Source organism: Pan paniscus, chromosome X, assembly GCF_029289425.2.
Source record: "Pan paniscus chromosome X, NHGRI_mPanPan1-v2.0_pri, whole genome shotgun sequence".
Classification (NCBI taxonomy): domain Eukaryota; kingdom Metazoa; phylum Chordata; class Mammalia; order Primates; family Hominidae; genus Pan; species Pan paniscus.
The window spans coordinates 63,059,748-63,085,793 of NC_073272.2; the positions used below are offsets into that span (position 1 = coordinate 63,059,748).

The 26,046-nt window shown below is 38.3% G+C and overlaps 1 protein-coding gene across 11 annotated transcripts in view; it reads right to left on the minus strand.

Annotated features, from left to right (window-relative positions):
- The window catches only part of SPIN4 (spindlin family member 4), a 215,906-nt gene that overhangs the window by 161,657 nt on the left and 28,203 nt on the right, over positions 1–26,046 (minus strand). For 9 of the 11 annotated variants that reach the window (XR_008622830.1, XR_008622831.2, XR_008622828.2 and 6 more), the window contains exon 2: positions 9,949–10,121. The exons of the other annotated variants lie outside the window; for them this stretch is intronic. The gene's annotated coding sequence lies outside the window, so the exon portion shown is untranslated. The remainder of the gene's footprint in view (positions 1–9,948; positions 10,122–26,046) is intronic. 11 annotated transcript variants of the gene reach the window in all.

The window sequence follows — 26,046 nt, forward strand, 5'->3', positions numbered from 1 at the left end:
TCTGACCTATATCAATTAATTCACATGTTGGTGTCAGAAGGCAAGGCCATTGGGTGGTTAAAAAAGGCAAACTGAAATAATCCTTTAGAGGATTTTCAAAATCAGACTGAAGCAGACCATGAAGGGGTCTGCATTTTGTCCAAGTCTCTCCATGATGCCATTCCCCAGGTCTTTCCTTTAAAAAAATGTATATTGGAAGCGAGTTGAGCAATGTACTCAAAAGGCCAGATGAATCTGTAGTTATTTGGAATGGCAATGAGATAAGCTTTCAACAATATTCCAAAATGGTTGACACTAGCCTCCAAGATTACCAGAACAATTTTCTCATAAACTCTACTTTCTTCAATTGCTTAAATGAGGACTTGGTTACCTTAGTTAAAAGACACCAGTTTCTTAACGGGGTGAATATACAAACCCATGAATTAGTAAGCTTTCAGACCAAAATGATTCAGAAAAAAGATAGAACTAATGCCTCAAAGATTGTTAATTTGCACCTCAACAACTGGCTAGTTAAACCAGGCCTTTTAAGAAAAGACAAATGCCTCTTTCTAATGATAAAAGAAGTGTCTCCTTCTATTTCAAAAAGCCTGGCCATTTCGGAAAGGATTGTAGAAAACTTAAATAATAGCAGGAACAACAAAAGCACAGGATGCCATAAGATGAATAGGGTTGCTCTGAGGATCAAAATGGGATTTTCCCATTAGGAGAAGTGGAAATGCTCATAAATGGAGAACAGACATGCACCCTCATAGTCACTTTATGTCTTCAACCCTACACCCCTTAAATTGTCCCCTTCCTCAGAGTAATAAACTGTACAAACAGGAGGGGTATCTAATCAACCTACGACTGTATATAAGTCCAAATCCTTAGAATTTCATGAAGGCTCATTGAGTAACCTTCATTCCTTTCTGCATGGTCCCTTGGCTCCTATACACCTCTCAGGCAGAGATTTTTTGGAACTTTGCAATACATACATTTCCCTCTCTCAGAAAGGTGAAATGTTAAATTCAGAGTAGAAGGAGCTAATGGAACAATTACAGAATGAGAATTAAACTACTGAGATTATAAAACTACAGATCTGACATATTTTTTCTAAACCAAGAATAGGAAATGGCACTAATGATTTATTGCAAGCTTTGCTGGACCACTTATGGTCCCAATCTCCCATTAACATTAAGATATATTCAACTACTGGCTGGGCGCAGTGGCTCACGCCTGTAATCCCAGCACTTTGGGAGGCCGAGGAGGGTGGATCACGAGGTCAGGAGATCGAGACCATCCTGGCTAACATGGTGAAACCCCGTCTCTACTAAAAATACAAAAAATTAGCCGGGCGTGGTGGCGGGTGCCTGTAGTCCCAGCTACTCGGGAGGCTGAGGCAGGAGAATGGCGTGAACCTGGGAGGCGGAGATTGCAGTGAGCCGAGATCGTGCCACTGCACTCCAGCCTGGGCGAAAAAGTGAGACTCCATCTCAAAAAAATAAAAAAAAAGATATATTCAACTACCCCCATTAAAGTGAAAGTAAACCTGCTTAAGATTTACCCAATATTAGACAATACCCATTAGGGTCCGAAGCAATGGAAAGAACCAGACCTATAATAAGGTATAATTATTCCTTGTATCAGCCCATATAACATTCTGACCCTTTCCATAGGAAGCTGAACGGGAAGGGCTGGCATTTTCTGTAAGATTTGAGAGCTATCAACAACGCTGTGGTCCCAAGACATCCGATGGTACAAAACCCCCATATTCTTTTGGCAGCAGTCCCTCCTGAAAGTAAGAAATTTACTGTGGCTGATTTATGCAGTTTTTTTTTTTAAAGCATTCCAGTAGAGCCAGAGAGTCAATATTTATTTGCCTTTACTTATGACAACTGCCAGTATTCCCAGACCTTTATGCCCCAAGATTATAATGAGAGCCCTACCAATTTTTCTCAATTATTGAAATCTGACTTGGCTAATGTATATTTCTCAGAGGGATCTATACTTGTCCAATATGTGGATAATCTTTTCCTTTGTTCTCCAAATATGCAAACTTCTAAGGATGATAGCATAAATTTCTTAAAATAATTGGCATCTAAGGGACATAAAGTTTCTAAAAAGCAACTCCAATTTTGCCAGACAGAGGTAAAATACTTAGGATATTTTATTTCTAAGAAAGGATTGCTCATAAACCCAGACAGGATTAAAGGCGTCCTGCTTTACTCTAAGCCCTCAACAAAGAAGCAACTTTGAGGATTTCTGGGATTGGCTAGATACTGTTAAAATTAAATACATATTTTTTCTTTAATAGCTCACCCTTTATATACCCTCCTGGAAATGGATCAACCTGATCTTTGTGTTTGGACTTCAGAGAGACTAAAAGCCACATAAGTCATCAATGAACATCTTATAACTTGCACCTGTCTTAGGTCAACCTATTGACAGCTTTTTCTTTCCCCTGTTCATTCATGAAGACAAGGCAGATGCCCTGGGAATACTAACTCAGAAACATGGGGATTATAATGCACCCGGTGGATATTACAGCCGGCAACTTGATGCAGTTGCTAGGATGCCACCTTGCTTAAGAGCAATCTCTGCTACTGCTACCCTCTTTAGATATGGGATCCTCTTTCACCATGTACTTAACTCATACAGTGGAAACACTTCTGAACTTCTTTCATGCCCAACATTACTCTGTTTATATAATAGAGTTGTTTCTTATGCAGGTCTTCTTCTGCCCTCACCTAAGGTTACCATTTCCTGTTGTTATAATATTAACTCAGACACTCATTTGCTTTTTCCTACTGACAAGACACCACACTACTCTATCATCCTGACCAACCAAATTCTTACACTTCAACAGGACCTACAAGAAACAGTTATAAATAAAGCTGATGTAATTTGGTTCACTGATAATTCTTATTTGAAAGATAAATCTGGAACGTACAGCGATGTTTATGCCATTGTGTCTCTAACTGGGATTATAGAGAATAATCCTCTTCCAGATTATTAAATCAGCTCAGCAGGCAGAATTGACTGCCCCAACTCATGCTTGTCAATTGGTTAACATTTATACTGTCCCCAGATATGCACTTGAAGTAGCCCGTGATTGTGGAATGCTTTGGAAGCAACGTGGATATCTGATCTCATCAAGTCAACCTATCAAAAATGGTCAACAAGTCTCCGACCTCTTTGAAGCAATCCCTGAACCCAAATCATTGGCCATCATCAAAATCTCTGGTTATTCGACATTAGAAACTCCAGAGAGCAAGCACAACCATTTCACTAACACTTTAGGTAAGCATGCAGCCCTGAAGGTTATATCAGGCATGTCTTAAAATGACCTTACAAACTTACTACCCATTTACAATTTTACAAGCACAAATGGGAGCTCCTAAGAAGGAGATAGAGCTCTGGAAAAATAAAGACGGCAAGTTGTCCCCAGAAATGGGCTTATGTTATGGACTTGATGATAGACTGATCTTTCCCTTAAGGTTTCAATTACATGTCTTACAGTATGTTCTTGAGCTCACTCATTGAAATCTAGACAAAATGATAGCACGAGGAAAAAAAATATTAAAAACTATATCCTACTATTGCACAAACAATGTGTTCTCACTGTACCGTTTGTCCCAAACATAATCCTGCAAATCCCCTTCATGGGTCACAGGGGCATTTTCCTTCACCTTTGGATCCTTTGAGATATTGTAATTGGACTTTATCCAGCTGCCTCTATCTCAGGGTTACCAGTGTGTTCTGGTATTAATTTGCGTTTCTGTCATTGGGGGTTGAAACATTTCCATGCTGACAAGTCATGGCCAAAGTAATAGGAAAAGTGTTATTAGAAAAGGTTTTTTTTTTTTTTTTTCCATAGGGAGTTCAATCTGAGCTCCATGCCGACTGAGGAACACACTTCACTGGTCAGGTAATTTTATCTATTTGTAACATTTGGCCTATATTCCATCATTTCTGTTGTGCCCATCACCCCCAATCCTCTGAACTGGTGAAATGAACAAATGATATTAAAAAGCTCAATGCAAAGCTAACAGAAATTTTTAACTTTCTCTAGCCAGCATCTCTCCCATTAGTTCTGCTCAACCTACAATCCACCCCACTCATAAAACGTCAACTCTCTCTCTTTGAAATAATAACAAGAAGGCCTATGTGGCTAGATAAAAGAGCTTATGAACCTGTACTTCTTAAAGGTGATATCCTCCATTATTGCCAAGGTCTCACAAAACTTCCTACCATAAATTTCAAATTAATAAAGGATTCCTTTCACAATGAGCTCCAGGGAGATAAAGGTAACAGAGACCATGGCCTACAACCTGGAGATTTTGTTAACTGAAAACAACATCAAATAAAAGATTCCCTGCAACCCCACTGGAAGGGATCATATCAGGTATTGACCAATCCTTGTGCTGCCAAAGTTAAGGGTGTTGACTCAAGGATTCATGTTTCTCATTTTATAAAAGCGGCTCTACCAGAGTGGACATTTTCTATCACCAGACATGCTCAATTAAAGCTGACCTGCAATCTTCCTGATCAGCACCGCAAGTAACTGACATTTGCTGTAGTCTGCTTCTGCTTAAGATACTGGTTCAGGCCTGTATAACCAGTTCCTCATGATACCAATGATTACTGTGCCTGAAATTTTCATCTCCTTTTTCTGTTGACCGGAATATTATGTTTTTAGGCTGCCTTCATATTGTAGGAATCCTCTCTTGGTGGTTTTGGTAAAATAATCATATATATATATGTATATATATATATACACATACACACACATATATACACATTTATATATATACACACACACACACACATATATATATTATCTTAAGATATAGCATACTAGTCTTATTGTTAATATATGTACTTTAGCAACATGCCCATGATCAAGCTTCAGTTTTTACTGTCCCTAATTAATTGAATTACAGCATGGAGAAATAGTTCTCTGGTTCATATCTCACAAACTGCTATTACATTTGGAAATCTAACAAGATGCTGGGTTTGCCACCCTAAACCACCAACAACTTTCGACTACAGTGACCCATTGCTACATTCTGTCCTAAATGCCACCAGTATTTCTAATTGTACTCATAACCCAATTCAGGGGTCACATAAAGCAAAACCAAATAGGTCTGTCTGATTCATTCTAACCTGCCATGTTTCAATTTAACCCATCAGAATCTCACAGTCAAAACAACTGCTGCCTCACTCTGAAATGACAGTGGTAAAAACCATGATGCTGCTAGAATGTTAAAAGAAAAACAATCGCTCCTGCTATCAGGATCCAGTCTTTTCTCTTGATCTAACATTTCTGACCCATGGTTTAAAAATGTCCAAAAACTGATATATTGAAATTATAGTACACTCACCTCTACTCCACTAGGATTTACTTTTGTCTGTGAAGGAGATCACAGACATTTACTTTTGTCTGTGAAGGAGATTTTATATCCATGGATATAAAAATATCTAACGGCATAGAATGAGGAATAGTAGTGTCTTTTAAAATACTTGGTTTCATATATATATATATATGTATGTATATATATATGTATGTATATATGTATGTATATATATGTATGTATATATGTATGTATATATATATGTATGTATATATGTATGTGTATATATATGTATGTATATATATGTATGTATATATATGTATGTGTATATATATATATGTATGTGTGTGTGTGTGTGTGTATATATATATATATATATATATATATATATATCTATATATGGCTCAGAAGAAATCCGATATTGGACTAGCTCCTTCAAACTTTTCTCTGAGCATGACTAATGATCTATTTGAGATAAAGATTCTATTTGAGGGGAACCTGTTAATTATCTGATGGACCATCAAGAAGATAGTTCCATGCATGCTTTTGGAAGAGTGTTTTTGCCTTGGCGGGTTGTTGCTTCCCATTAACACATGATTAGAAGTCTTTCTATAACCTTAGGAAAGATTGCTAATGAAACTGCTACTTCTTCAGCAAATCAAAAAAAACCTACTAATTCACTAGCTAAGGCTGTACTAGAAAATCACATTGCTTTATATATTAGCTGAACAGAGATGTATATGTGTGGTGGCAAATATTCTTTGTTGTGTATACATAAACACTTCCTATGAAGTAGAAACTCATCTATGGAAAATTAGAAAAGAAGCCACTTAACTATAGCAAATCTCTAAAGAAGAACCAGCATTTAATTTTCTTCCTGATGTTTTAGTTTGCTCCATGAGGAAATAGTTTCTCTTTTTCTATTTGGCATATAAATTTTCTTGCTGATTATAATTCTTATGTACATTACATTTTTATTATCCAAATTATTAATGTTATGTATTTCTCATTTCTTTTCATTTTCTGAGAAAACTACATTCATGGTTCTCCAAAGAATAGAGATTATTCAGCAAGTGACACCAGCTGTAGATCAGTGACTTGACAGGTCTCATTTTTTGCCACTCTGTGATACCATCCCAATTTGGCTTTTGGGTGCTTTTCAAAATTCCTTGCTGAGATGTCTCCTTTCCTTCCCTCTACCTAGCATGGAATGAGATTACCAGGGAATGTGCTTTCCCAATGATGAGGGACATCTTCACGCTGGGACTTTGAAAGAACTATCCAGGAATGAGCTTTTCCAGCAATGAGGGACATCTTGACACACAGATTTTGATCATCAATGTTTTCAAGAAGAAACACTTTTTATCAAAAAAGAGAAACGAGTAAAGAAAAGAACTTCTATCTGAGGAATGTGAGCCCTTTCAAATTATCAGGCCCAGAAAGGCATTCAAATGAAATAACAATCACATCCTACTTCCCCCCATTTGGAGCTATGTATTTATCTATAAAAACTGCAAACTCTTGCCACAAGTAGCTAAAAATTAATCTAATAATGCTACACTGGACACAATATCCAACACCCTATACCATAAAAATATATAGCCAATCAATAATCAACGTAATTTCTGTAAACCAGTGAAAATTTCTGATGAACAACTTTGTGACAGCCCACTGCCTGTCATTTTTTGCCTTGAAAAACCTGCTTGTAACAAAGGCCAAATGGAACTCATATCCAAGGTTACTTGGGTCTGAGTCTTCCAGGCAGCTTTCCTTACTTTGGCTCAGGTTAACTCTTTCAATCATATTTTGTGCTTTAGCCTCTTCTTTTGGGATTGACACCAGGCAGATGTATCTGAGACACAGAAACAACGTCTCATAGAATCTCATATCTCTGAAGGTTTGTTCCATTTTTTACTTATTTCAGTAAAATTTTCAGAAAGTTTTTGGAGGAAATAATTGAGGAGTTTCACTGGAAAACAATGCTTTCCCCAGAGAGCACAAAATAACATCCAGCAACATCTGGCAGTTTTGGCTATATCTCAATGAGCTTTGCTTTGGCATGGCCTCAAGGAGAAACAAATAAAAAGCATTGCTGAGACAACTGCTTAAGGTCGGAGCATTCCAAATGGCAGAGGAAGCCATGATCTGGCCGCTGTGGAATGAAGTATGATGGGAAGAGAGTAATGTGTGTGAGCTCAAGGTGAACTGTCAGTATAATGGCATAGATACACTATCAAAGTGTGCCAAAGATCCATTCCAATAAAAACATTCACTATTGCCTCAATACACCTCAATGCAAACATCCATGCCTCTTTGTATCAGTAGCAGAGGCAGAATTTCCTTTCTATTTTTCCCACTTTTGTTTAAGACACAGTAATTCCATGTCTTTAGGCCTGAATTTGATTCCTTCCTCTTCTTCAACTCTCATATCCAATAAAGTATATTGGAAATCTCTGATTTAAAATACTTTGACTTGTGCTCCCTCTCTTGTGGCCAAAATTCCACTTAGATTGCCTAATAACTGTGCTGATGTTAAAAATGAAGCCCAGATAACTTCTTACTCTATCAGTTGCAATCACTGACAAGCCTGTCTGCAGCTAACTACTATAGAAATGGGAGAGCAAGAGATCAGGGAAGAAGACATTGTATTGGAAACTGCCACTCTCCAAATATGTGTATATGTATAAAATTGCAAATAACAATTCAAGCAGAAATCCCTAATTTTGAATTCAGTCCAAAGATTCTTGAACAATGAATTGCTCCAAGGCATTGTCATTCCCAATTTCACTGGATTCATATTTAAGCATCCTCAGTTGATATACAGAATATTTATCTGAAAGAAACATAAGCAGCTTTTTTACACTAATTGATTTTATGCATTTAATAATCATCTGTAAATGAATATAGATGTTTTATTTAATTTTCATTTCTTTTTATTATCAATTTTGATATTTCATTGTATTAAATGGGTTTCTAGGAATTTTATGTCAAAATATTACTTCGTCCTTCGGGAAATAAGCATCTGAGTTAAGGACTGACTTGAAATCATTGTCAAAGAAATAACTGAGGCTTAAATTAGGAGACGTCTCCAGTGTAAAGAACCTGGAATGAGCCAGGAGATCTGGATTCCAGTTCCTTTTGAGAAGCTAAAACACTGTGTGATCCTGGCCATGTCCCTTAACAGTTTTGGGCCTCAATTTTTCTAAGCATAAAATGAGCATTTCGATAGTATTAATTTTAAAGTTCAGGTGGAGTTTTTCTCTTTTCTACATTCCTCAGTACTTATTTATAACATGCATTAGCATTCAAGTTATTGCTCTCTCTAAGTGCTTAAACTTCCTAACTAGAATATAAATTCCCTGAGGCAGAAGATCTGTACTTCCAGAACACCTTCAGTGTTTAGCAGTATTGGACATATAGTATGTATGGCATACAATCACCCAAGATAAGTGAAATTTAACTGGGTTGGCTTAACTACACAGCTACTGCTTCTCTACTTTTGTCCTCAGCTTTGCACTGTAAAAAAAAAAAAAAACTTTTTGTGTTTTAGTTCAGGCTATTATGATCAAACTCCAAATGTATTCATGTATACCCAATCCACAAAGCTAATTTACCAACTGGAATCTCAGTTTATTCTTTTAACATGACCATTGTAAGTTCCAAGGGAATATTTTCTGCAAATTACAGCATACAACGGGATGCTTCCTAAAAACAGTTGGCACAGCAGAATACCTGAATATCAGAGAACAGCACTAAGCAATAGGGGCTGCTAGAGCAGCACGAAAGAACTTAAGAAAAATTATTTTGCTGAGATAAGATAGTTATCAGAGAACATATAAAAATTATTTTTCCTCTATGGAAATCAAAGAAATGTAAGATGAAAAAAGAATAGTATATCCTGTTTTAGCTGGTTGTGCTAAGTATAGATCAAGACATACACAGCAGAATTCAGTAGAACTTAGAATCTTTGACAGTTGAGAACAACAGTGAATTTGACGATGTTTTCTAGACCAAGTATATATTTTTGTACTGATGAAGAAATTTTCTAAATCATATTATGCAATAATTTAAAAACAACTGCCCTGATTATTTGCAAACATGGTCATATTCAACTTGGCACATGCCCATTTGAGGGATATTCCCTAATTTAAAAAGAGAAAAAAACCAAACAAATGTAATTTGAATTGACTATAAAAATATCTAGAGAGAAACAGCAGCTACATTAATATTAATTCTAAATTTAAAACAAACTAAACATTCAATCCAGATTTCATTAGCGGTGAGTGGCTTTTAATCTGAGTATTACTTTTGGGTATCTATATCATAAATGTCTTCAGGAACATTTAATCAATGCCTCAATTCCAAAAAGATAAAGCTTCTTTCTATTTTTTTATGAAAAAAATGCATTACAAAACAGTTTATTATATTAGCAGTTAATAGAAAATCTGGTATAGTTGCCAATAGCTTGAAAGAATTTAAAGATAAAACTAAGGGGACAAGGAGCCTTTTAAAAACAGTATCAACCGTTCTGGACAGTCAAGAAAAAAAGGTAGTAGTTTTTATGTATGCAAGACAAAGGTAAGAAAAGAACATTTTCAAAACAGCAGGACCTTACCTGGGAGCAAAGGAAAGCATATAATATTAGATAGGAACTTTTGCTCATGCTAACACTTTTCAGTCGGTATCTGTGGGGGCACAGAAGCTTTCTTCTTCCATTTGCCTTTCTCTACAGTCTCTTTCCAATACAACTCATTTTCTAGCAAATTTCAGCTGAATTTTCTTCCATACCTGAAATAATGAAAGACACTGATATTGTAACTTAATATATGGTAACTAAAGACATGGATATTGACATTGGCAAATCCTGCAATGATTCTGCTCTACGTTGATTTAAGCAATAAATCGTGGCTCCCATAATGACCTTCATTACTCCATCATGTTATTCCATAAGATCCATGTAACTCAGAATGATGGAATGAAGAGAAGAAAGGATAGGAAAAAATACATTGCAATACTAGGTACTTTTGCTTTGTTCGCCATTAGCCTTAGTGCTGCCACTAGGCTTTAATTAAGAGTAATAAGGGAAACGTTCTTAAGTCTGCATTACTCTCACTTAGTAGGAGTGCTTACAATAATAACCTAAAAAGTTTACTCTGTAAAAGATGTTATGCTACTACATTGGTCTCTTCTCAATATTTTCTTTCTGCCTCATGAATACTACCAAGGATGTATGGTCAAATTTCACCTTGTTTAATGGGAATCTTCCTCATATCATCTGATTCCTTTATAAATCCTCTTTAAGGTGCATATGCTTCCATTACATATCAGGAAACAGCTGCCAATTCTAGCTCAAAGGAATCCATTTAGAGTTATGTGAAAACAAAATGTATGAAGATTAAGTTTCCTCTGTATTAAATCTTGAGTGAACAAAAGCAAATATACTCTATTTTGCTAACACTCGCTATCCCTAAGTTCCAGACTCCCAAAGAAGAGAGAGAGAATTTTAGAAGGAAACACATCATCACACACTTTTAATCCTAAATGTTGGCACAGTAGGTGGAAAACAAGGAGAATGTGTATCCAGAACCTCCAGCCCCTGGGTCATCTATTTCCCTGCATGAGAGGGCAAGGGCCTCCCTAGCTGGAGCACAGCAGCCACACACCACTGCAATCAGGACACAAGACTCTGTTAAAGTGACTGCCCCATTTTCTTAATCCAGTCTATCATTGTTGGACATTTGGGTTGGTTCCAAGTCTTTGCTATTGTGAATAATGCCGCAATAAACATACGTGTGCATGTGTCTTTATAGCAGCATGATTTACAATCCTTTGGGTATATACCCAGTAATGGGATGGCTGGGTCAAATGGTATTTCTAGTTCTAGATCCCTGAGGAATCGCCACACTGACTTCCACAATGGTTGAACTAGTTTACAGTCCCACCAACAGTGTAAAAGTGTTCCTATTTCTCCACATCCTCTCCAGCACCTGTTGTTTCCTGACTTTTTAATGATTGCCATTCTAACTGGTGTGAGACGGTATCTCATTGTGGTTTTGATTTGCATTTCTCTGATGGCCAGTGATGATGAGCATTTTTTCATGTGTTTTTTGGCTGCATAAATGTCTTCTTTTGAGAAGTGTCTGTTCATGTCCTTCGCCCACTTTTTGATGGGGTTGTTTGTTTTTTTCTTGTAAATTTGTTTGAGTCCATTGTAGATTCTGGATATTAGCCCTTTGTCAGATGAGTAGGTTGCGAAAATTTTCTCCCATTTTGTAGGTTGCCTGTTCACTCTGATGGTAGTTTCTGGAATACTATGCAGCCATAAAAAATGATGAGTTCACATCCTTTGTAGGGACATGGATGAAATTGGAAATCATCATTCTCAGTAAACTATCGCAAGAACAAAAAACCAAACACCGCATATTCTCACTCATAGGTGGGAATTGAACAATGAGATCACATGGACACAGGAAGGGGAATATCACACTCTGGGGACTGTGGTGCGGTGGGGGGAGGGGGGAGGGATAGCACTGGGAGATACACCTAATGCTAGATGACGAGTTAGTGGGTGCAGCACACCAGCATGGCACATGTATACATATGTAACTAACCTGTACAATGTGCACATGTACCCTAAAACTTAAAGTATAATAAAAAAAATAATAATAATAACAAAAAAATAAAAAATAAAAAAAAAATAAAGTGACTGCCCCAATTTTAACTGAAGCACAGTGGCAGCTTACATTTCATCATTTAGGAAGAGATGTGGACCCAGGGAAGCAGGGAGCCAACAACTTTTACATATTTTCGGTGCTCATGTTAACAGTAAATTCAAGTACTTTAAAACATCCCTATGTCTACAGCTCCCAGCATGAGCAACGCAGAAGATGGGTGATTTCTCCATTTCCATCTGAGGTACCGGGTTCATCTCACTAGGGAGTGCCAGACAATGGGTGCAGGACAGTGGGCGCAGCACACCATGCGCGAGCAGAGGCAGGGCGAGGCATTGCCTCCACTCGGGAAGTGCAAGGGATCAGGGAGTTCCCTTTCCTACTAAGAAAGGGGTGACAGAGGGCACCTGGAAAATCGGGTCACCCCCACTCTAACACAGTGCTTTTCTGACGGGCTTAAAAAACGGCACACCGGGAGATTCTATCCTGCACCTGGCTCGGAGGGTCCTATGCCCACGGAGTCTCGCTTATTGCTAGCACAGCAGTCTGAGATCAAACTGCAAGGCGGCAGCGAGCCTGGGGGAGGGGCGCCCGCCATTGCCCAGGCTTGCTTAGGTAAACAAAGCAGGCAGGAAGCTGCAACTGGGTGGAGCCCACCACAGCTCAAGGAGGCCTGCCTGCCCCTGTAGGCTCCACCTCTGGGGGCAGGGCACAGACAAACAAAAAGACAGCAGTAACCTCTGCAGACTTAAATGTCCGTGTCTGACAGCTTTGAAGACAGCAGTGGTTCTCCCAGCAAGCAGCTGGAGATCTGAGAATGGGCAGACTGCCTCCTCAAGTGGGACCCTGACCCCTCACTCCTGAACAGCCTAACTGGGAGGCACCCCCCAGTAGGGGCAGACTGACACCTCATGCGGCCGGGTACTCCTCTGAGACAAAACTTCCAGAGGAACGATCAGACAGCAGCATTAGCGGTTCACGAAAATCCGCTGTTCTGCAGCCACCGCTGCTGGTACCCAGGCAAACAGGGTCTGGAGTGGACCTCTAGCAAACTCCAACAGACCTGCAGCTGAAGGTCCTGTCTGTTAGAAGGAAAACTAACAAAGAGAAAGGACATCCACACCAAAAACCCATCTGTACACCACCATCATCAAAGACCAAAAGTAGATAAAACCACACAGATGGGAAAAAACAGAGCAGAAAAACTGGAAACTCTAAAAATCAAAGTACCTCTCCTCCTCCAAAGGAACACAGCTCCTCACCAGTAACGGAAAAAAGCTGAACGGAGAATGACTTTGACGAGTTGAGAGAAGACGGCTTCAGATGATCAAACTACTCTGAGCTACAGGAGGAACTTCAAACCAAACGCACATAAGCTGAAAACTTTGAAAAAAATTTAGACAAATGTATAACTAGAATAACCAATACAGAGAAGTGCTTAAAGGAGCTGATGGAGCTGAAAGCCAAGGCTCGAGAACTACATGAAGAATGCAGAAGCCTCAGGAGCCAATGCAATCAACCGGAAGAAAGGGTATCAGTGATGGAAGATCAAATGAATGAAATGAAGCAAGAAGGGAAGTTTAGACAAAAAAGAATAAAAAGAAACGAACAAAGCCTCTAAGAAATATGGGACTATGTGAAAAGACCAAATCTACATCTGATTGGTGTACCTGAAAGTGACGGGGAGAATGGAACCAAGCTGGAAAACACTCTGCAGGATAGTATCCAGGAGAACTTCCCCAATCTAGCAAGGCAGGCCAACATTCAGATTCAGGAAATACAGAGAACGCCAGAAAGATACTCCTCGAGAAGAGCAACTCCAAGACACATAATTGTCAGATTCACCAAAGTTGAAATGAAGGAAAAAATGTTAAGGGCAGCCAGAGAGAAAGGTCGGGTTACCCACAAAGGGAAGCCCATCAGACTAACAGAGGATCTCTCAGCAGAAACTCTACAAGCCAGAAGAGAGTGGGGGCCAATATTCAACATTCTTAAAGAAAAGAATTTTCAACCCAGAATTTCATATCCAGCCAAACTAAGCTTCATAAGTGAAGGAGAAATAAAATCCTTTACAGACAAGCAAATGCTGAGAGATTTTTGTCACCACCAGGCCTGCCCTAAAAGAACTCCTGAAGGAAGCACTAGACATGGAAAGGAACGACTGGTACCAGCCACTGCAAAATCATGCCAAATTGTAAAGACCATCGAGGCTAGGAAGAAACTTCATCAACTAACGAGCAAAATAACCAGTTAACATCATAATGACAGGATCAAATTCACACATAAAAATATTAACTTTAAATGTAAATGGAATAAATGCTCCAATGAAAAGACACACACTGGCAAATTGGATAAAGAGTCAAGACCCATCAGTGTGCTGTATTCAGGAAATCCATCTCACGTGCAGAGACACACATAGGCTCAAAATAAAAGGATGGAGGAAGATCTACCAAGCAAATGGAAAACAAAAAAAGGCAGGGATTGCAATTCTAGTCTCTGATAAAACAGACTTTAAACCAACAAAATCAAAAGAGACAAACAAGGCCATTACATAATGGTAAAGGGATCAATTCAACAAGAAGAGCTAACTATCCTAAATATATATGCACCCAATACAGGAGCACCCAGATTCATAAAGCAAGTCCAGAGTGACCTACAAAGAGACTTAGACTCCCACACAATAATAATGGGAGAATTTAACACCCCACTGTCAACATTAGACAGATCAATGAGGCAGAAAGTTAACAAGGATACCCAGGAATTGAACTCAGCTCTGCACCAAGTGGACCTAATAGACATCTACAGAACTCTCCATCGCAAATCAACAGAATATACATTTTTTTCAGCACCACACCACACCTATTCCAAAATTGACCACATAGGTGGAAGTAAATCTCCCCTCAGCAAATGTAAAAGAACAGAAATTATAACAAACTGTCTCTCGGACCACAGTGAAATCAAACTAGAACTCAGGATTAAGAAACTCACTCAAAACCGCTCAACTACATGGAAACTGAACAACCTGCTCCTGAATGACTACTGGGTATATAACGAAATGATGGCAGAAATAAAGATGTTCCTTGAAACCAACAAGAACAAAGACACAACATAGCAGAATCTCTGGGACACGTTCAAAGCAGTGTGTAGAGGGAAATGTATAGCACTAAATGCCCACAAGAGAAAGCAGGAAAGATCCAAAATTGACGCCCTAACGTCACAATTAAAAGAACGAGAAAAGCAAGAGCAAACACATTCAAAAGCTAGCAGAAGGCAAGAAATAACTAAGATCAGAGCATAACTGAAGGAGACAGAAGCACAAAAAACCCTTCAAAATATCAATGAATCCAGGAGCTGGTTTTTTGAAAGGATCAACAAAATTGATAGACCGCTAGCAAGACTAATAAAGAAGAAAAGAGAGAAGAATCAAATAGACACAATAAAAAATGACAAAGGGGATATCACCACTGATCCCACAGAAACACAAACTACCATCAGAGAATACTACAAACACCTCTACGCAAATAAACTAGAAAATCTAGAAGAAATGAATAAATTCCTCGACACATACACCCTCCGAAGACTAAACCAGGAAGAAGTTGAATCTCTGAATAGAACAATAACAGGATCTGAAATTGTGGCAATAATCAATAGCTTACCAACCAAAAAGAGTCCAGGACCAGATGGATTCACAGCCGAATTCTACCAGAGGTGCAAGGAGGAACTGGTACCATTCCTTCTGAAATGATTCCAATCAATAGAAAAAGAGGGAATCCTCCCTAACTCATTTTATGAGGCCAGCATCATCCTGATAACAAAGCCGGGCAGAGACACAACCAAAAAAGAGAATTTTAGACCAATATCCTTGATGAACATTGATGCAAAAATCCTCAATAAAATACTGGCAAACTGAATCCAGCAGCATATCAAAAAGCTTATCCACCATGATCAAGTGGGCTTCATCCCTGGGATGCAAGGCTGTTTCAATATACGCAAATCAATAAACGTAATCCAGCATATAAACAGAACCAAAGACAAAAAACACATGATTATCTCAATAGATGAAGAAAAGGCCTTAGACAAAATTCAACAGCCCTTCATGCTAAAAACTCGCAATAAATTAGGTATTGATGGGACGTATCTCAAAATAATAAGAGCTATCTATGACAAACCCACAGCCAATATCATACTCAATGGGCAAAAACTGGAAGCAATCCCTTTGAAAACTGGCACAAGACAGGAATGCCCTCTCTCACCACTCTTATTCAACATAGTGTTGGAAGTTCTGGCCAGGGCAATCAGGCAGGAGAAGGAAATAAAGGGTATTCAATTAGGAAAAGAGGAAGTCAAATTGTCCCTGTTTGCAGATGACATGATTGCATACCTAGAAAACCCCATCGTCTCAGTCCAAAATCTCCTTAAGCTGATAAGCAACTTCAGCGAAGTCTCAGGATACAAAATCAATGTGCAAAAATCACAAGCATTCTTATACACCAATAACAGACAAACAGAGAGCCAAATCATGAGTGAACTCCCAGTCACAATTACTTCAAAGAGAATAAAATACCTAGGAATCCAACTGACAAGGGATGTGAAGGACCTCTTCAAGGAGAACTACAAATCACTGCTCAATGAAATAAAAGAGGACACAAAGAAATGGAACAACATTCCCTGCTCATGGGTAGGAAGAATCAATATCATGAAAATGGCCATACTGCCCAAGGTAATTTATAGATTCAATGCCATCCCCATCAAGCTACCAATGACTTTCTTCACAGAATTGGAAAAAACTACTTTAAAGTTCATATGGAACCAAAAAAGAGCCCGCATCGCCAAGTCAATCCTAAGCCAAAAGAACAAAGCTGGAGGCATCACGCTACATGACTTCAAACTATACTACGAGGCTACAGTAACCAAAACAGCATGGTACTGGTACCAAAACAGAGATATAGATCAATGGAACAGAACAGAGCCCTCAGAAATAACGCCGCATATCTACAACTATCTGATCTTTGACAAACCTGACAAAAACAAGAAATGGGGAAAGGATTCCCCATTTAATAAATGGTGCTGGGAAAACTGGCTAGCCATATGTAGAAAGCTGAAACTGGATCCCTTCATTACACCTTATACTAAAATTAATTCAAGATGGATTAAAGATTTAAATGTTAGACCTAAAACCATAAAAACCCTAGAAGAAATCCTAGGCAATACCATTCAGGACATAGGCATGGGCAAGGACTTCATGTCTAAAACACTAAAAGCAATGGCAACAAAAGCCAAAATTGACAAATGGGATCGAATTAAACTCAAGAGCTTCTGCACAGCAAAAGAAACTACCATCAGAGTGAACAGGAAACCTACAGAATGGGAGAAAATTTTTGCAGTCTACTCATCTGACAAAGGGCTAGTATACAGAATCTACAATGAACTCCAACAAATTTACAAGAAAAAACAAACAACCCCATCAAAAAGTGGGTGAAGGATATGAACAGACACTTCTCAAAAGAAGACATTTATGCAGCCAAAAGACACGTGAAAAAATGCTCATCATCACTGGCCATCAGAGAAATGCAAATCAAAACCGCACTGAGATACCATCTCACACCAGTTAGAATGGTGATCATTAAAAACTCAGGAAACCACAGGTGTTGGAGTGGATGTGGAGAAATAGGAACATTTTTACACTGTTGTGGGACTGTAAACTAGTTCCACCATTGTGGAAGTCAGTGTGGCGATTCCTCAGGGATCTAGAACTAGAAATACCATTTGACCCAGCCATCGCATTACTGGGTATATACCCAAAAGATTATAAATCATCCTGCTATAACGACACATGCACATGTATGTTTATTGTGGCACTATTCCCGATAGCAAAGACTTGGAAACAACCCAAATGTCCAACAATGATAGACTGGATTAAGAAAATGTGGCTCATATACACCATGGAATACTATGCAGCCATAAAAAATGATGAGTTCACGTCCTTTGTAGGGACATGGATGAAGCTGGAAACCATCATTCTCAGCAAACTATCGCAAGGACGAAAAACCAAACACCGCATGTTCTCACTCATAGATGAGAATTGAACAATGAGAACACATGGACACAGGAAGGGGAACATCATACACTGGGGCCTGTTGTGGGGTGTGGGGAGTGGGGAGGGATAGCATTAGGAGATATACCTAATGTTAATTGACGAGTTAATGGGTGCAGCACACCAACATGGCACATGTATATATATGTAACAAACCTGCACGTTGTGCACATGTACCCTAAAACTTAAAGTATATTTAAAAAAAGAAACCATAACTACCGTTAAAAAAAAAAAAAAGAGAAAGTCACTTAGCTTCTCTGGTTACATTTTTTCACATCCGCAAAATTAGTAGAGTAAAATTAGATAGTAATTTTATGGGACTTCGTAGTTTTAATAATCTGTGACGCTCAGACCAGTTTTTCCTAGACCAGATCACAAGAATGCTCATAAAAGCCTTTCGTTGCCTGGAGTTTTGTTGGTAGGCCAGGCTATAATTTAAAAGTTTAATCTGCTTAATAATTTAAGCAATTAAAGTGCATGAACATGTAGTGCTTGGGGCAGGAACACCTGCACTCTCTGACACTCACAACTCTGTGACCATAGCTGAGAAACGGAAATTAAATGACAAAGAAAACCTCTGTGAAACCAAATAGCTCCAGCCTTAAGACCCACAGAATGTACTCAAAAGAGAGTTCTTAGACTAGTCATAAAAACTGGAGTTAATCACGCTTAACGAGTTCTACTAATTAGGTAACTGCTGCCTGAAACACAGAGCAGTGTTAAGAAGAAATTTTGAGATCTTAAGTGGACTCTATGAGAATAGAAACTATGATAAATTGTCATTGTTTGCCATGGACAAGAGCAGACCTATGGTAGCAAATGTGCTCTATATCTTTACATGGAACTTAGTCTTAATTCACAAATAATTCTAGCAAGTTTAATGATTTAATCTGTTAGCATGTAGCAGAATAGAAACCATAATTTAGAAAGTTGGGAGAGGGGTTGCTAAAGTGGGCTCACTAAAAGCTGTGAAAGGCTGCAGCACAAAGCAAGGATACAAACATGATAATTTGTTTTTTCCTTTAAGTTGTAGGATACATGTGCAGAATGTGCAGGTTTGTTACATAGGTTATGTGTGTCATGGTGGTTTGCTGCACTTATCAACCTGTCATCTAGGCTTTAAGCCCTGCATGCATTAGCTATTTGTCCTAATGGTCTCCCTCCCCTCAGCCACCACCCTCCTTACAGGCCCCAGTGTGTGTTGTTCCCCTCCTTGTGTCCATGTGTTCTCACTGTTCAACTTCCACTTATGAGTGAAAACATGAGGTGTTTGTTTTTTTGTTCCTGTGTTAGTTTGCTGAGGGTGATGGCTTCCAGCTTCATCCATGTTCCTGCAAAGGACATGATCTCATTCCTTTTTATGGCTGCATAGTATTCAATGGTGTATATGTACCACATTTTCTTTATCTAGTCTATCATTGATGAGCATTTGGATTGGTTCCATGTCTTTGCTATTGTAAATAGTGCTGCAATAAACATACATGTGCAAAACATAGTAATTATTATAGTCATAGATCAAAGTCACAGAATTGTAACAAACTAGGGACCATCATGTAAGACACATTGGTCCTACAAACCATAGTAAGCTAGGCCTAAAAATGTCAGTCTATTACAATTCAGTTTGATAAGTGATACATATACTGGCGACCCAATGCATATATCAGGACAAAGGTACAGTTATTTTCACTACGTCCTGATAAATAAAATCCAAAATCCTGAACCTGATATATTAGGCCTAATTCATCCTCTTCTCCAGATGCCTGTAATCTAAAATCCAGCTATATAAATGCCTTGTTGTTTACAAAATATGGCATTGTTTCACTCAACTCAGGGCTTTTCAAATATTATTTCTTCTGGCTGTGACATCCTCATTTTAGTTACTTAATCGTAGCTATCCTTCATAACCCAGCTCTAATGGTTGACACCTCTAAGATACATTTCCTGGCACTATTCTGTCGCTTCACCACACCCCAGGATACCACACTTCATCCAAGTGTAAGATTATACCTCTTGCCCTCTGCTTCCCTGGCAACCTGTTCAAACCTCAATTGTAGCACCTATAACCTGGTACTGGATGTCTGCTCTTTCTTTCTACATTATTAGCTTATTCAGATTACTCATATTTCTCTTCAGTGCCTAGCTAGCCCAAGATGCTGTATTTCTTAGATATATTAAAATTTAAAATATCCACAAGGCTTAGAGATTTTCAAGATTTTCTAATATTTAGAAATAGCATGGCACATGTATACATATGTAACTAACCTGCACAATGTGCACATGTACCCTAAAACTTAAAGTATAATTAAAAATAAATAAATAAATAAATAAAATAAAATAAAAAATTAAAAAAAAGAAAAAAAAAAAGAAATTTGCCAATATATAAATGACTTGCTATTCAGAGCTTAGCCTGCTGGCCTGTTCAGGATGGCTCAATGAAACTTCCACTACGTAGTATTTTGCTAAAATTTTTTTCCAATCACTCAAGACTGTTAAAACTTTCTGTACTAAAAAGCATTATAAGATGCACTTGTACTAATCTGAGCATTTCACAATTGTTCTAAATTGCTGAATTATAATTTAAAGGCAAAATGCATAAATACTTTTTCATTTGTTCAGTCCAAAAATACTTACTGAGTATCTGTCATGAGTCAGACACTATGCTTGGCCCTAAAGATAGAGTGATCAGAAAGATGGTCATCAATCCTGTCCTCATAAAGATTACCAAGTATTTGCTTTCTCTGTGTACTGAAAAGAATTAACAAAATAATTCTTTCAATATAAAATAGCAAAAAAAAAAAAAAAAAACCCTCCAAATACAGTAATGGCACTATTCTAAATTTAAATAGCTCATTGCCTTCGATAGAATACTACAAATACCAAAAGAACAATACTATCAGGTGAGTATTACTGGTCCAATTCTGTAGACAATGAAATTGAGGTCATGAAATGTTAAATAACCTGGCAAACATCATAAAGCTGGAAGATGGTGGAGAGTGGACTCAAATCCAGAATTACGTGGGTTCAAGGCCTATTCACATTCCCAATTCTCATGGCCCATTAATAGTTACATGGAAAAAACACTGGGCCATGTATATGTATAACGTAACGTAATATTTGTAAAGGTGTTTTAAACTTTTTAATTTCTTATTGATACATAATATTTGTCCATATTTATGAGGTACATGTGATTTTTTTATATGTATATAATGTGTAATGATCAAGTCAAGGTGTTTGAGGTATCCATCACCTCAAGTATTTATTATCTATATGTATTGGGAAAATTTCCAGTCCTGTCTCCTAGCTATTTTGAAATATACATTGTTGTTAACTATAGTCACACTACTTTACTAAATTGATCTCAAGGAGGTAGAGATTAGAATGATAGATACCAAAGGCTAGGAAGTATGTATGGGTGAGGGGACAGTGAAGAGATGTAGAAATATACAGTTAGATCTTTGTAAAGATTTTTATGTCGTTGATAGTTTCCTTAGAACTTGGTTTAATCTTTACTAATTTACACGTAAAAGATTATAAATAATTAATTTGGTAGAGATACATATTTGCTAAGGCATACAGCTGTTCATACAATTTTTATAAATACATATCTAACAACAGAAAAGAAGGCGGCACAAAATGGCAAAATAAAAGGCTCCACTAATCATCCCTGCTGCAAGGACACCAACTTAACAACCATCTACACATACACACAAAAAAACACCTTCATAGAAAACAAAATTCAGATGAGTACTCAGAGTACCTGGTGTTAACTTCATATTGCTGAAGGACACACTGAAGAGATAGAAAAAACAGCCCTGAATCACCGATGCCCACCCTCCCCTACCCCCCAGCAGCAGCTGCATGGTGCAGAGAGCTTCCTGGGGTCGGGGAGAAAGAACACAGCAATTGTGAGGCATTGAACTCAGTGCTGTCCTTTAGAGCAGAAAGGAAAATTGGAACAAACTCAGCTGATGCCCGCACATGCAGGGAGCATTTAAACCAGCCCTAGCCAAAGGGAAATCACCAATCCTAGTGATCAGAACTTGAGTTCCCACAAACCTCGCCACCAAGGCCTACAGTGCTCTGTGTCTCCAAGTAAACTTGAAGGGCATTCTAGGCCATAAGGACTGAAACTCTTAGGAGAGAGCTATTACTGAACTTGGCCCAAAGACAGTGGACTGGAGTAGCTCATGAAATACTGAGACACCAGCTGGGGCAGCCAATGGAGTGCTGGCATCACTCCTTCCCTACCCCAGGCTGCACAGCTCATGGCTCCAAAAAAGACCCTTTCCTCTTGCTTGAGGAGAGGAGAGGGATGAGTAGGAAGGGCTTTGTTTTGCATCTTGGGCACCAGCTCAGCCACAGCAGGATAGGGTACCAATAAGAGTAGGGAGTCCCCCGTTCCAGGCTGTAGCTCCCAGATGACAGTTCTAGACATTTCTGGGCCAGAAGGGATCCTGCTGTCTTGAAGGAAAACATTCAGTTCTGGGACCATTCATCACCTGCTAACTGAAGGGCCCTTGGGCCCTAAATAATTAGCAGTGATACCTAGGTACTATGTTGAGGACCTTGGTGAGCCTCTGAGACTTGCTGGCTTTGGGAGGGACTCAGCACATAACCAGCTGTGGTGGCTATGGGGCAAAATCCCTTCTGCTAGAGAAAAGCAGAGAGAAAAAGGGACTTATTCTTGCACCTTAGGTACCAGCATAGCCACCGGGGTTTAGAGCACCAAGTGGGTTCCTGGGGCCCACTGCTCTGAATGGTGAGTCCCAGGCCAGGTAGCAATCACGACAAGCTAATTTAAGAGATCTTGAGCCTTAAGGGAAGATCAGAGGTATTCTGGCAGTACTCCTTGTGGCCTAAGAATGATAGCTACCAAGAGAGTCTCCTCCGCCTTTGGAAAGAGAAAGAGAGTGGGAAGTACTGCATCTTGTGGTTTGAGTCCCAGCTCAGCCTCAGTACTACAGAACATTAGGTAGACTTTGAAGGTTTTTGACTCTGGTCACTGACTCCCAGATGGCACCTCTGGACCTACCCAAGGCCTGGGTGACCCTGCTTCCCTGAAGGAAAGGAAACATCATAAAGCTGGAAGATGGCAGAGACTGGACTCAAACCCAGAATTATGTCTGCCTGGCTGGCTTTGCCACCCACTGACTGTAGAACCCCAGGGCCTTGAAAGAACATAGCCAGTAGCCAGGGAGTGGTTATAGCAGGCTTTGCGTGACACCCAGTGCTGTGCTGGCTTGAGGTCTGAGTCAGCACAGTCATGGTGGTGGTGGCAACAGGGGTGCTTGTGTCACATCAGCCCCAGCTTTAGGTGGCTAAGAATGAAGAGATTATCTGTATGTTTGGGAGAAAGAAGAAGAAGGGAACAAGAGTCTCTGCCTGGTAATCCAGAGAATTCTCCCAAGTCTTATCTAAAACCATCAAGGCAGTATCTCTACAAGTCTGCAAGAACTACAGAAGACTGGGCTTTGGATGCCTACTATAGCAGAAACAGCTTACATCACAGTACCCAAGTTTTCTTCAAATATCTGGAAAGCCTTCCCAAGAAGGATGGCTACAGATAAATCCAGACAGTGAAGACTACAATAAATACCTAACTCTTCAACACCCAGACAATGAAGAACATCTAGTAGTATTAACAACATCTAGGAAAACATGACTTCACCAAGTAAACTAAATAAAGCACCAGGGACCAATGCTGGAGAAACAGAGATATGTGACCTTTTAGACAAAGAAATCAAAATAGCTGTGTTGAAGAAACTCAAAGAAATTCAAGACAACACAAAGAAGAAATTCAGAATTCTATCATATATACTTAACAAAGAGAGTGAAATAATTAAAAAGAATCAAGCAAAAATTCTGGAGCTGAAAAATGCAACTGGCATACTGAAGACTGCATCAGAGTCCTTTAATAGCAGAATGGATCAAGGAGAAGAAAGAATTAGGGAGGTTGAAGACAGGCTATTTGAAAATACACAGAGGAGAAAAAAGAAAAAGAATAAAATACAATAAAGCATGCATACAGAATCCAGAATACAGCCTCAAAAGGGCACACGTAAGAGGTATTGGCCTTAAAGAGAAGGTAGAGAAAGCGAGGAGGGTAGAAATAGTATTCAAAGGGATAACAAGAAGAAACTTCAAAAACCTAGGGAAAGATAGCAATATTCAACTGCAAGAAAGTTATAGAACACAAAGCAGATTTAACCCAAAATAGACTACCTCAAGGTATTTAATAATCCAACTCCCAAATGCCAAGGATGAAGAAAGGATCCTAAAAGCAGTAAGGGAAAAGAAACAAAAAACATACAATGAAGCTCCAATACATCAGGCAGCAGACCTTTCAGTGGAAAACTTATAGGCCAGAAGACAGTGGCATGACATATTTAAAATGCTGAAGAAAAAATCTTTTACCCCAGAACAGTATATCTGGCAAAAATATCCTCCAAACATAAAGAAGAAATAAAGACTTTCCCAGACAAACAAAAGTTGAGGGATTTCATCAACACCAGTCCTTTCCTACAATAAATGCTAAAGGGAGTACTTCAATCAGAAGGAAAAAAACATTAAATGAGCAAACAGAAATCACCTGATGGTGTAAAACTCACTGGTAATAGTAAGTACACAGAAAAATACAGAATACTATAACACTGTAACTGGTATGTAAGCTACTCATCCTAAGTAGAAAGACTAAACAATGAACCAATCAAAAATAGTAAGTACAATAACTTTTCCAAACATAGTGAGTACAATAAGAAATAAATAGAAACAATAAAAAGTTTAAAAAGCAAGGGAATGGGATTAAAGTGTAGTTTTTATTAGCTCCCTTTCTGTTTGCTTGTTTGCTTATTTATGCAAATATTGTTAAGTTGTTATCAGGTTAAAATAACAGGTTATAAGATAGTATTTGCAAGCTTCATGGTAACCTCAAACCAAAAATCCTACAGTGGAGACACAAAAAATAAAAAGCAAGAAAACTAAATCATATCACCAGAGAAAATCACCTTCACTAAAGAAAGACAGGAAGGAAAGAAAGAGGGAAGAAGACCACAAAACAACAAGAAAATAACAACAAAATGACATGAGTAGGTCCCTATTTATCTATAATAACATTGTACAGGAATGGTCTAAACCGTCCAATCAAAAGACGTAAATTGGCCGAATGGGTAAAAAAACAAGACCCATTATTCTGTTGCCCATAAAAAACAAACTTCACATATAAATACACAAATAAACTGAAAATAAAAAGATAGAAATAGATATTCCATGCCGATGGAAAGCAAAAAGAGCAGGAGTCACTATACTTACATCAGACAAAAGAGATTTCAAGACAAACCTACAGGAAGAGACAAAGAAGGTCACTATATAATGATAAAGGGGTCAATTCAGCAAGAGGAAATTACAATTTTAAATATATATGCACCCAACACTGGAGTACCCAGATATATAAAGCAAATGTTATTAGAGCTAAAGAGATAGGCCCCAGTACAAAAACAGCTGGAGACGTCAACACCCTACTTTCAGCATTGTACAGATATTCCAGACATAAAAATCAACAAAGAAACATTGGACTTAATCTGTACTATAGACCAAATGGATCTAACACATATTTACAGGACATTTCATCTAAGAGCTGCAGAATATACATAGATCATTCAAAAAGACAAACCATATGATAGGTCAAAAAACAAGTCCTAAAACATTAAAAAAAGATTGATATAATATCAAGCATCTTTTCTGAAAACAATGGAATAAAACTACAAATTAATAACAAGGGATTTTGGAAATGATATAAATACATGGAAGCTAAACAATATGTTCCTGAATGACCAGTGAATCAATGAAGAAATTAAAAGGAAATTGAAAAATTTCTTCAAACAAATGACAATGGAAACACAACATATCAAAACCTCTGGGATACAGCAGCAAAAACAGTACTCAGAGTGAA